Source organism: Balaenoptera physalus, assembly GCF_965194825.1.
Source record: "Balaenoptera physalus genome assembly, chromosome: 5".
Taxonomy (NCBI): Eukaryota; Metazoa; Chordata; class Mammalia; order Artiodactyla; family Balaenopteridae; genus Balaenoptera; species Balaenoptera physalus.
Genome location: NC_138884.1, coordinates 59,542,402 through 59,553,841, shown reverse-complemented (window position 1 = coordinate 59,553,841; position 11,440 = coordinate 59,542,402). Strand labels below are relative to the sequence as shown.

At 38.2% G+C, this 11,440-nt stretch overlaps 1 long non-coding RNA gene across 2 annotated transcripts in view; it reads right to left on the bottom strand.

Moving 5' to 3' along the window:
* The window catches only part of LOC309661895, a 33,586-nt gene extending 24,483 nt beyond the window's left edge, over nucleotides 1–9,103 (bottom strand). The window contains exons 1-2 of one of the 2 annotated variants that reach the window (XR_014264346.1): nucleotides 8,886–9,103; nucleotides 2,758–4,968 (exon numbers count right to left, since the gene is read on the bottom strand). This is a non-coding gene — a long non-coding RNA (uncharacterized lncRNA). The other variant, XR_014264347.1, reaches the window with a different exon arrangement.
* Between the last annotated feature and the right edge of the window lie 2,337 nt (nucleotides 9,104–11,440).

Sequence of the window (11,440 nt, the reverse complement as noted above, 5' to 3'; positions counted from 1 at the left end):
TAACATATGTGTCTATCAGAGGGAAATCAACGTACCAGAAGGGTTCAGTGCAGGAAAATGGAAATTACAGTCATGTAGCCCTCACCCAACCATGGAATCCTCTCGCCCAAGACCACTACAGACCTGAGTCTGCCTCAGTCAAGAGGATAAGAAATCGAGAAATTGCCACTGCAACTCTTTTATTCAGGAACATACCACCATAGCTACCCAGGGGTCAAAAAACTGCCACCAGGGCAACTGGTTCTCAAAGCAAGAGACTGGATACTGGAGCATTGTTGTTATTAGCATAAAACAGCTAAAAGAATCAGAAAATAAAAATGGCTTCAGCTTCCCATTTCTCTCAAATATTGCACAAACATATCTCACTGGAGGAATCTACTTCACCTCCAGAACCTTAGTTATACAAGAGAACAGGAATGGTAAGTTTCACCTCTCTAACCTCTGCAGTGCAGGAATGCCCACTACAAGGAGGTAAGAATGGATGTGGAAAGCCAATCCACCATATCTGCCATGGGCAGTAGGTGGTCTCTAGTGTCAAGTGCCACTAGTAAGGAACTAGTGGCACTTGCAGTCTGATCATAGAGATGGATGCATGAAATTAGCTTAATCAGAGAACTCTCTCTGATTGGATCCCATGTTCCCAGGCAACAGTCTGATCACAACTTTACTTCCTATGTACTTGTAAACTGGGAGGAAATGTACTGGCCATAGGATCCTAGTCTTCCTGGGGCTTGTATTTCACATTTTAATTGCCTTATTTTCTCAGTGCTAAGCTGCTGATGATAGCGTATGCCACTTATTTTAAAAGAACATTAAAGAAAAAGAAATACCACATATTAAATAAATTTTTCCATCACAAGAAACACCTTCATTTTAAAAATGTGGAAGTGTTTTAAAAAGTTGCAATTCAGCATGTAGGAAATATAGTAATAAATTTCCATCTTGATTTTACAACTTATTCTCTAAGGTTAACTAAATCTGTTCCGAGAACCAGCTCCATTTCTGTTGTGTTTATATACTCTGGTTTCTAAATCGACACAGCTGAAGGCCAAACTCTGGACTGTGGTACTTTGACCAGCCCATCTTGAGAGGAAGACATCTGTGTCTAGCCTTTTCACATCACCTGGTCTGTAAAAAGCCATTAACATTTTTAAGTTGATGTCAATTTATTCATTGATGTTCAGTGAAGGCAAAAAGGCAGGCCAAATCAGATCCTCCCTACTTTCCATAAACAGAAATAGCACAACCTAAAAGGCAGAAGTTTCTGTGCCTATGATACAGCACTATTCTTATCTTTGTTACTTTACTGTTTCACAGGTATCTCAAGTAATGATTATCATTAGTATGTGAGGGACCATTAAAAAAAAAATGATCTACAGTGCAGCCAAAGCGGTAGCAGGCATGTATAAACAGCGCCTGTCCCCCAGGACCATGTGAGAAGGCTGGCCTGGGATACTGACACTTGCTAACTTTGAGCTGCTGGTGGAGAAGAGACAGTCCCTTCTTAAACTGGACAACTTCAGTCAGTCCAGCTGTTTTGATCATTTTCCTGTAGGTTGCAGTTTTTCTTTTTTCTAGAAAGGCATGGTGTCATTGCAGTAGATGAAAAGAAATAGATCCTTTTTCTGATTATTATAATAATTATTATATTATAATAATTATAATATTATATTATTATTATTATTATAATTGCACGTACCATAGTTCTCAAAAAATATATAAATATTTTTATAGGACAGTTTGATACACCAAATTTATAAGGTGCAAATTCATGTGCTAAGATATTTAACTTAATGATATGTACTTGATTATTTTGTTTTTTAAGAAATAGTTGACTAAAGAACATGTTTACCAAAAAAAAAAAAAAAAAAAACCTTCACCAAATAAGGTAGGAAATCAGAACTTTATGACCTAATTACGTAGGACAGCTTCCACCACCACATCTTTTGCAAATAAGCCAAGAAGCCAGAAAGTTGGAGAGGTCATGTAAAAACAAAATATCCAGTCAATTTACAGACTTAACAACCTAGGAAATATAATAGAGGTGATTCCACAACTATCATATGTACACTTTTACATATTCTCTTATTTAAATAAATGAGAAGTTGTGGGTTCAAATCCCAACTTTGCCACTTCCTATTCTTATGGTTTTTGACAAGTTACAAATGTCAATGAATCTGTTTCTCCACTGTAAAATGGAAATAATAATATCTACCTTAGAGAGTTATTGTAAAGATGAAAATGAAGTGATATAGGTAGAATGTTTAGCACAGAGCTTGGCAATAAGATATACTTAATATAGAGTAGTTATTGTTATAATTATTAATAAGCACATAATTGGTTGGGAAGGCAGCTGACACATGGCACAAACGTGAGCAAACGATGCAGTGTTATTCAGTGGAAGAGAACATGTAACCACAGTGGGAGAATTCTTGAGAGGAGTCTAGTCTGACCATGTTTGTGAATGTAATAAAGAATTCCTTTAAGTGGCCTGATATAGCTGGGCATGTGGGCATGAGAAGGTTTTCCAGGCATACAAGAAAGATGTGGAGCATCAAAGAAGTTTTGTTAGGGACCTTGAAGTGAACTACCTCCTACACTACAAATGATTATAACATCTTCCATGAATAAGCTCTCAGAAGAACCAGTGTTGTCCTGATCTTATTTAAACCTGTCTGGCAGAAACCTGGGAATTTCCACTGGCATTTGCATTTGGTTTAGAGTCTCAAACTGGGTTTAAATACAAACACTAGTTACCTTGAAGAACTTATCCCAGTTTTTTCCTCCAATTCTGACACTACTTGGAAAACCAGCATTCTTGTAGGTATTATTTTTCAAAGACAAATTCATAACAGGGTTTACAAATTCCTGAAAGTGAGCCAGAAAAAAAAGAGAAAAACAAAGGCATGGCTAATTAAAAACTGCAAAACAATCAGGGTCAGGTGTTAATAGAGACTTGTATGGAAGAGAGGACCAATCTCTTAAGTTCATCCATCCTCCCTGGGTCCTCTGTTCTGCGCTGATTGTTTCCTATGCCTTGGCCAGCTTCAGATGGGGAAAGTGCTGAGTTGGTCCTGAGCAGAAGTCATCTCTTCTCTGATGAGTCAGATCTAGGAAGTGTTGTGGCCTACTAGCCTGTGAGGACATCTCCATATCACCTCTTTCCTGTTTCACGCCTGCCCACAGCTATTGGTGCCATTGGAATGATTCCTGATTCTATATTGTTAGCTCTGATTCTCACCTGAGTTGCAGTTTTCTGTGCCCAGCTACCTACAAAGGTCTCTAATTGGCAGTTCTGTCAATACCTCAACCTAACAAGAGTAAAACCGAACCAAGCATCTAACATCACTAGTCTTCCTCCACCAAGAATAAATTTTCATTATGACTTTACCATTTCTGTCCTAAGCCCCAGCATTCCTTCAGTCACACAGACTGACACTCTCCCAATCATCTTTGACTTTCCTAGCCCTTAGCACCCACAATGAATTCAACAAATCTTCCTCTGTGATGTCAAGATGTCTATTAAATCCACCTTTATCTATTTCCTTTGATGCTACTCTAGGTTAAGCTCTCAAAATTCTTATGTAGACTTTTATAATTGACTCATAATTGGTTCCCTTTTCTCCTGTCTCTCCATGATCAAACCCATCCACACTCCACTGTCAGCTTGACCTTTGGATTATATAAAACCCTGATTATGCTTTAAAATATTCACATGCCTCTCACTACTGCCTATCAATAAATGACAAACTTAGCCCAGCCATCAAGACCCTCAATTATCCGGCCCCTTATTTACCAGACATTTATCTTCCATGATTCCTGTATCCCAATCTAAATTCCATCCAGACTGAACTGTAAATACTCATCATCTCAATCTCCCCTTGGCTGGGAGATTTCTGCAGTAGGTCTTTTACACTGGCTTCTAGAATTTTGCTAATGGATTGTCTGGTCTCCCACAGTGGGAGCTACCTTGCTGGTACATCTTCATTGGTTGCTTCTTTTCCTTGTCTCATTCCCCTCATTCCTCTGCTGGTATTTCTTTCGCCTCCTATGGTAGGTTGTATTAATGGTCCCAAATCTTTACTCTTCCCTATACCTATACTCTTTGCCATGTCACCTTGCCATTCCTTTCACTAAAGAGGCAGAATATATTTTTCCACCTTGTGAATCCAGGCTGGACTCATGTGGCAACCATGAGAATGTACCTCACAAGCCTCCAACCACATGAAGCACAACTGACCACAGGTCCCAGCCCCCAGCTTCTATGCTTTAAAATTTACTGCTACATTTGTACAGAGGAAATGCTTCCCAGACACTGCTCCTAGCCAATGACTGACCATTCTCGGGAAACACAGGATTCCTGGGTCTGATGGCCATTTTTGTCTTGAGGACTCCCCAGTGGCATTGCCAAAGCATTTTTAGACTGCAGGACAGTCTAGGACACATCAACCCCCATCCCTTCCCTCTCTCATTCAGCCGGGTCAGACCTGCATTGTGGTCCATGGCTATCCCAGTGTTTCCAAGCTCTTTCCCCCATTCTCTTTCACAACCATTTTCCATAACAAAAACCTAACATGTTTAATCTCATCTTGGCGGTCTTGGCATCTGCTTCTTAGACCTGCTTTGTGACTTTGCTGTGGTGATTTAGCCAACGTGACAAAGGCAGAGGCTCTAAAACATACCTGTGTTTTTCTGCTTGCTCTTGCCTCTATCATCTTCATGAGAAGGACATGCCCTGTCCCTGGTCCCAGGAAGAAGATGAGAGACTCGCAAAGCACCCCAGTCTTCCCATCTGAGGCCTTCCCAGATCAACAGGCAGCGAGTTAATCCCCAGACAGGTGAGCAAGTCCAGCCAAGATCAGTTGAGCCAAACTCAAATCAGCTTGATGCTGCAGATCCTTCAGCTAAATATCTGCTTATTGCTGTAGCCCAACATACAGCAATAGTTGCCTGTTACTCAGAATTATTCTGTCAATAGAAAAGTGATAAATTTCTCAAACAAGCTACTTGTCCTCAAATTTTTATCTGGAGAAACCAAAACCAAGACAATGTGTAAGTATATTTAGGATCAATATTATGTTATGAGATATGCACTCAATGGTTTAGAGTTTAAAACTTATCTTTAATTTCCAAGAACACTGGGCCGAGGAACAGAACCTGCATAGTACCAAAGACAAAGAGAGCTGGTGTAGAGATTCAACACGGAACTTTCTGTTGCCTTACCTGGGTCTTAGGTGTAGAAGGGAGGCATGGAATATTCCTGATTAGAAAGTCATCCTGTTCTCTCTCCTGGGCTGAACTGAGGGACCCTGCACAAGGAAGCTCTAGATCTACTAAAACATCCTTAAAGGAACTGTTCTTCTGGGTCAAACTATCAACCGGTTCTAACTGGACAGATTTCTGCTGATTGGCATGAAGGAACGTTCGGCCAAAATGGTTTTGTTAACAAGATATAAGGAAGAGGAATCTTTCTACAGAGACATCCTGCTTTCCAACAAATGTAAGAACAAGCAAAGCACAAGGAAACCAGCCTGGCTGAGTCTGTCAGTAGAATGGCTGAAATGGTTGGGAAGAAATTCCTGCTCAACCCTTTCTCCAAGAGTCACCACAGAGTAACAGCTGTCTTAAGAATGTTCAAATAGAACCAGAGTATTCATCATTGTACGTCTTTAAATGAGGACAGATACCTATGTCATGTTGATAGTTTCAATCCCCAGCAGAGTCCCTGCCATATAATAGACACCTTATACATACTTGAATATGTGAATTGATGTTCTATGACTACTTCCAAGATCCAGCAAAGTTTTCAGAAAAAAATTCTCATAAAAAATTAATTTTCCTATCATTGGAATTCCATGTTATTGTAATAATTCTGATTTGGCCACTCACAAAGAGAATTGCTTAATCTCTCTGTGACTCAATTTCCTCTTCTAAAAATTGGAGATAATAATAACACTAACTCATAGTGTTGATTGTTGGATAAATTGCAGTTAATATATGTCAAATGCTTAGAACAGTGCCTGGTACCTGTTAAATGTTTTATTCATGTGATCTACAGGAAGCAGTAATAATAGTAGTAGCAGTAGTAGAAGTAGTAGTAGAAGTGGTGGTGATAAGTAGTATGAAGATCAATCTACACCATTCAATGATAGATCATAAAACTCAAAATTTGAGTATTAGAGGCCAATAGTAACAATTTAACTAAAACTCTCCCATGCTTAAGTAAAAATAAGGTCTTAATTATCGACCTATAACCCATACTACACAATATTTTACTGAAACTTGTTTCCAGCAATATAGCTAAGTAAATAACTAAAACTATTAAGGGATTTGGGTCCCTTAAAAATAGTAAAATATTAGATATTTTAAATTTCTAAGTTACAATATCTTTTATGTCTTCACTTTTTCCTAAAATGTTTTTGGATACACTTACTCTTTTCCCCAGACGTAAGTAAGTTCAGAGGCACTAATCAGACTCACCAAGGAGAGCTGTCAGTCATTGGGCACATTTGCCTCATGCTCAGGAGCACCTAACCCCTCCATGCCTGCGTGGGTGGTTTCCTGTCTGTGTTTGGTTTGAACCTGTTCCAGGGCTTGTGGTTTTTGGCCAAGCTCATACTTTCTGTTATCATTCTGCTGCATATTGAATGACAGTGTTGATTTTGCAATTGGGCAGATGACTCCTGCATTTCTCAGAGAAACTTATGGGAATCTGTCATGTTCTGGTTTGCATGTTCTTTTCTCTTTTCACTCTTATACCGTGCAAGCTCCATCAAGCCTAATCTTTAACCTTAAAATGTTTCCTTTATTTCAAGATGAGAAACACATTTTGAATACTGGAATCATAGAATAAAAAATAGGAAATTCAATTAAGCTAAAGCAACTAGGAAAAGATTTCTCTTTTAGAAAATAAAAATTATTGTGCCTTATCAAGATAAAGAGCAAAGCAATAATTAGAGAATGTGAATTGGTTGTGGGACTTGAGCAGGAGCAGAACAGGAAGTCCTGAATGTAAAAGTATTAGAGAGGCACAGAGGAGACCCTTTCGTTCTGCTGCTTCCTTCCTTATTAAAAAAGAATGTCTAGCTCACGAGTTTCTTTCTTTTGCCAGAAATTCTACTATTGCGGACATATTTCTCAAGTTTATCATTCTATTCCCTATTAAAAGACCTCTGGAAAGAGCTCATACAACTCAACATCAAAAAAAAAAAAACAAACTCAAAACTACCTAATCAAAAAATGGGCAAAAAACCTGAATAGACATTTTTCCAAAGAGGAGATGCAGATGGCCAACAGGCATATGAAAAGGTGCTCAACCCCACTAATCATCAAGGAAATACAAACCGAAACTACAATGAGATATCTCCTCACACCTGTCAGAATGGCTAGCATCAAAAAGAACACAAATGGGCTTCCCTGGTGGCGCAGTGGTTGAGAATCTGCCTGCTAATGCAGGGGACACGGGTTCGAGCCCTGGTCTGGGAAGATCCCACATGCCGCGGAGCAACTGGGTCCGTGAGCCACAATTACTGAGCTTGCGCATCTGGAGCCTGTGCTCCACAACAAGAGAGGCCACGATAGTGAGAGGCCCGCGCACCGTGATGAAGAGTGGCCCCCACTTGCCGCAACTAGAGAAAGCCCTCGCACAGAAACGAAGACCCAACACAGCCAAAAATAAATAAATAAATAAAATTTAAAAATTGAGACATAATTCACATATCTTAAAATTCACTCTAAAAAAAAAAGAACACAAATAACAAATGTTAGCAAGGATGTGACGAGAAGGGAACCCTTGTTTACTGCTGGTGAGAATGTAAATTGGTGCAGCAACTATGGAAAACAGTATGCAAGTTTCTCAAAAAACTAAAAATAGAACTATTATGTGACCCAGCAGTTCCTTGCACCCCAATGTTCATAGCAGCATTATTTACATTTGCCAAGATATGGAAGCCACCTAAGTATCTATCAGCACAGGAATGGATAAAGAAGATGTGGTATACATATACAAAGGAATATTACTCAGCCATAAAAAAGAATGAAATCCTGTCATTTGTAGCATTGTGGGTGGACCTAGATAATATTATGCTTAGTGAAATAAGTCAGAGACAGACAAATACTGTATGCTATCACTTATATGTAGAATCTAAAAAATAATACAAATGAATGTTTATGCAAAACAGAAACAGACACACACATATAGAAATCAAGCTTGTGATTATTGAAGGGGAGAGGGAAGAGGGGAGAAACAAATTAGGGATATGTGATTAACAGATACAAACTATGTATAAAATAGATAAGCAACAAGGATATATTGTAGATAGCACAGGGAATTGTAACCATCATTTTGTAATAACCTACAATTGAGTATAATCTGCAAAAATACTGAATCACTATGCTGTACACCCAAAACTAAAACAATATTGCAAATCACTGATAATTTTAAATAATACTAAAATAAAGTAAAATAATGAAAAAAATGCCTCCTGGGTAAAGTGAGTTACAACTGTTCTCAAAAGAGGTAGCTCATATATGAGATTCAAACTTGGAAGGTCATTTAATGAAAAACAATTCCTAGGTTTAAAAGAATCAGTTCCCACATTTAAAAAATAAAACCCTGACACAGAAAGCTACCCTGAGATACTGGACCACGAAACTGATCATTAGCACACGACTGAGTAAACACTGGGATGGAAATATCAAAGAAAAGATACTGTTAATCCAGAACCTGATATTTTAAATAAGTTCGCCTTAAAGGGACAAGATAAAGTAGCATAATTTATAATGTGAGAGACTGTTCTAATATAGTAAGGGAAGGGCTGAGGTGGGAGTGAACTGCCAACCCTCAACACTAAAGGCTCTGACTCATAAATGACAAATGTACTCACCTGTGGGCCTTGGGTGCCAGCGGGGATCCCTGAGGAGAGGGTGAGGTCAGAGTGTGGATTTTGTGAGCTCACCCTCCCATTTTTTCCAGGAAGACCTCGGCTAATGTCAGGTCACTAACTCTTATGAGTTTTGACAAAACACCAAGACTAAATATATGGTTTGGCTCTGCAGCCCTGTGACCTCATCACCAAACCACTGTCTGGGTGATAAGACCCGCCCCCCCAGTCTCCACCCGCCACGCTGACTTTGTTTGAGACACGGCCTTCTTCTGTGGCCCCCTAACCCCCAACTCTCCATCAACTCATTCCAGGGGCAACTGCAAGATGAACCAGATGCCCTTCCCCCTTGAATACGAATATCTTCATGAGCAACCTCTCTTCTAATTTCATAGTCTTGAGCAACTATACGCCCCTTTTTAAAAAACAGGTTCTGTGAAGAAATAGAGGTGCTAAGTTGTATAATTCCTACCTCTTTACAATGAGACTATGAGAAATCCAAGGCCACCCCCAAAAAGGCACTTACCACTACAGGTGACAGTAACAAAGGAAGGAATCTAGTTCTGTCATCTTAAAGCATCAGAAGACTAAACCTAGAAAAAATTTTTCAGTGAATTCTTTAAACAGTTTTCAGGTTTTCATTGCATCCTACTATATAAGCTAAGGAGACGAAATCCATAAGATACGTGCTCTGGTTTCTACATACGTGCTCAATCTCTACTGTTATACTTGTTATTACTTAAGCTAGAGATGGCAAGTTTGTTTAACTGAATATCAGTTCTGGCCTTAGAATTCTGATGCTTAGAATGTCACGCGGAGGTTGCATCTCGGTTTCAGGGAAGTCGCTCTTGCCTCCACCTTGAACGAGAAAGAAGAAATGGCGGCATCTTGCCTCTACTTTTCATCTCAGAGCCAAGCAATCAGCTGTTGTTTCTGCAATCATATGGAACGCTAAACTTGTTTCCTAGATGGTGTCTTTAAAAATAAAAGTAAGAAAAACAATCTATACATTTTACTCTCTGTATCATTCAGAAATAACTTGAAGTGAACTGCATCATATATCACAATTCCCCCTATATAAGTTCTGGTATTCTCCTTCCATGAAATATGGTAGAAATAAAAAAGAAAAACTTAGCAGTTATTAAATTCTGCATTTCAGAGTGTACAATCATAAGTTAATAATTATACTCTAGGTGAACCATGTGAAAGTACAAGAGAAAAAAAAGGAAAAAAATTCTTTCCCTCCACCCTCTACTACCACACCAAGAAATCTGTGAATTTCTTTTTGATTAATTTTCTTAAGTATAAATGTCCATAGTAAAAGTAGCTAACATTTATTGACTGCTTACTATGTGCCAGGCACTGCTCTATTTTCCCATGCATTTAACTAAATTAATCCCCAAAGTAAGCCATTGAGAGAAGTACTATAATCCCCATTTTACAGATGAGAAAACTGAGGTACAGGGGATTCAAGCAACTTGTGCCTGGCCACTAAGCTAACAAGTGGCAAACCTGGGGTTTTGGATTCAGGCAGTCTGGCTCCCAGTCCTATTACTCTAGGGCTTTTCTCAGGATGAGACCACTTCAGAGGGGAGACAACACAACAGAAGTCTCAAATTGGAAGGCAAGATGCATTTATTCCTTCTGAAGGATTCAGCTGTTTTGTTCTGTTCTAAATAGAAAAGGATAACTCTGTATCATTTTTCTCTCTGGATTTCTCTTGTTTTCTATTTCTTTATCATCAAATACATTTTTTGAATACCTACTATGTACAAACCTTGGTTCAGGCATTGAAAGACCTGTGAGGAAAAATAGAGGTATAATTATAAACTTTACATGTACTGGTGATTCTTAAACATGCTCTTCCCCTTCTGAATAGACCTCAAAAACCAAGGAAAAGAGTTGGCAGGAAAATCTATTTGTTGTCATAGATTCTTGGAAATAATGGCAGTATTACTACCTATCTTGACCTGGAAATGAGCTCAGAAATGTCAAGAGTAAAACAGTGGAGATGGAAGCTGGCTCCTATATTTTTAAAAATAAGTTTCATGTGAAAATAGTACTGTTAATTGTCTGGGTAAGTTTTATCCTTTTTCTTAACCTTAGCATTTTCTTCTGAAAATGTTTATGCTCTGTCAATGTAATATTATAGATGGCATTAATCTTAACAGATTATTTGGTTTTTTAACCATCTTTAATATGATCTGTTCACAAGGCTTTACCTCCTTTTCCATGAAAGAAAATAATGAAAAGATGCTTGAATTCTTCAGATTCAACAGTTTGTACCTCCAAAAATAAAAGTTAAGAATATATAAAAGTAAAATCAGTAAGCAAATTAACTATCATCTGATAAATTACACCTTTAAATTTATTACAATAAACCCCTTAATACAATAAAAGGTAACTCATCCACACTTGGCAGCTATGGAACATTTTTCTCATAGGAAGGGAAAATTGAATCTCATGGCACTCTTTTTTTTTTTTTTTTTTTTAAATGATGGAGCTAGGTATTTTTTTAAAATTAATTTATTTTATTTTATTTTTATTTTTGGCTGTGT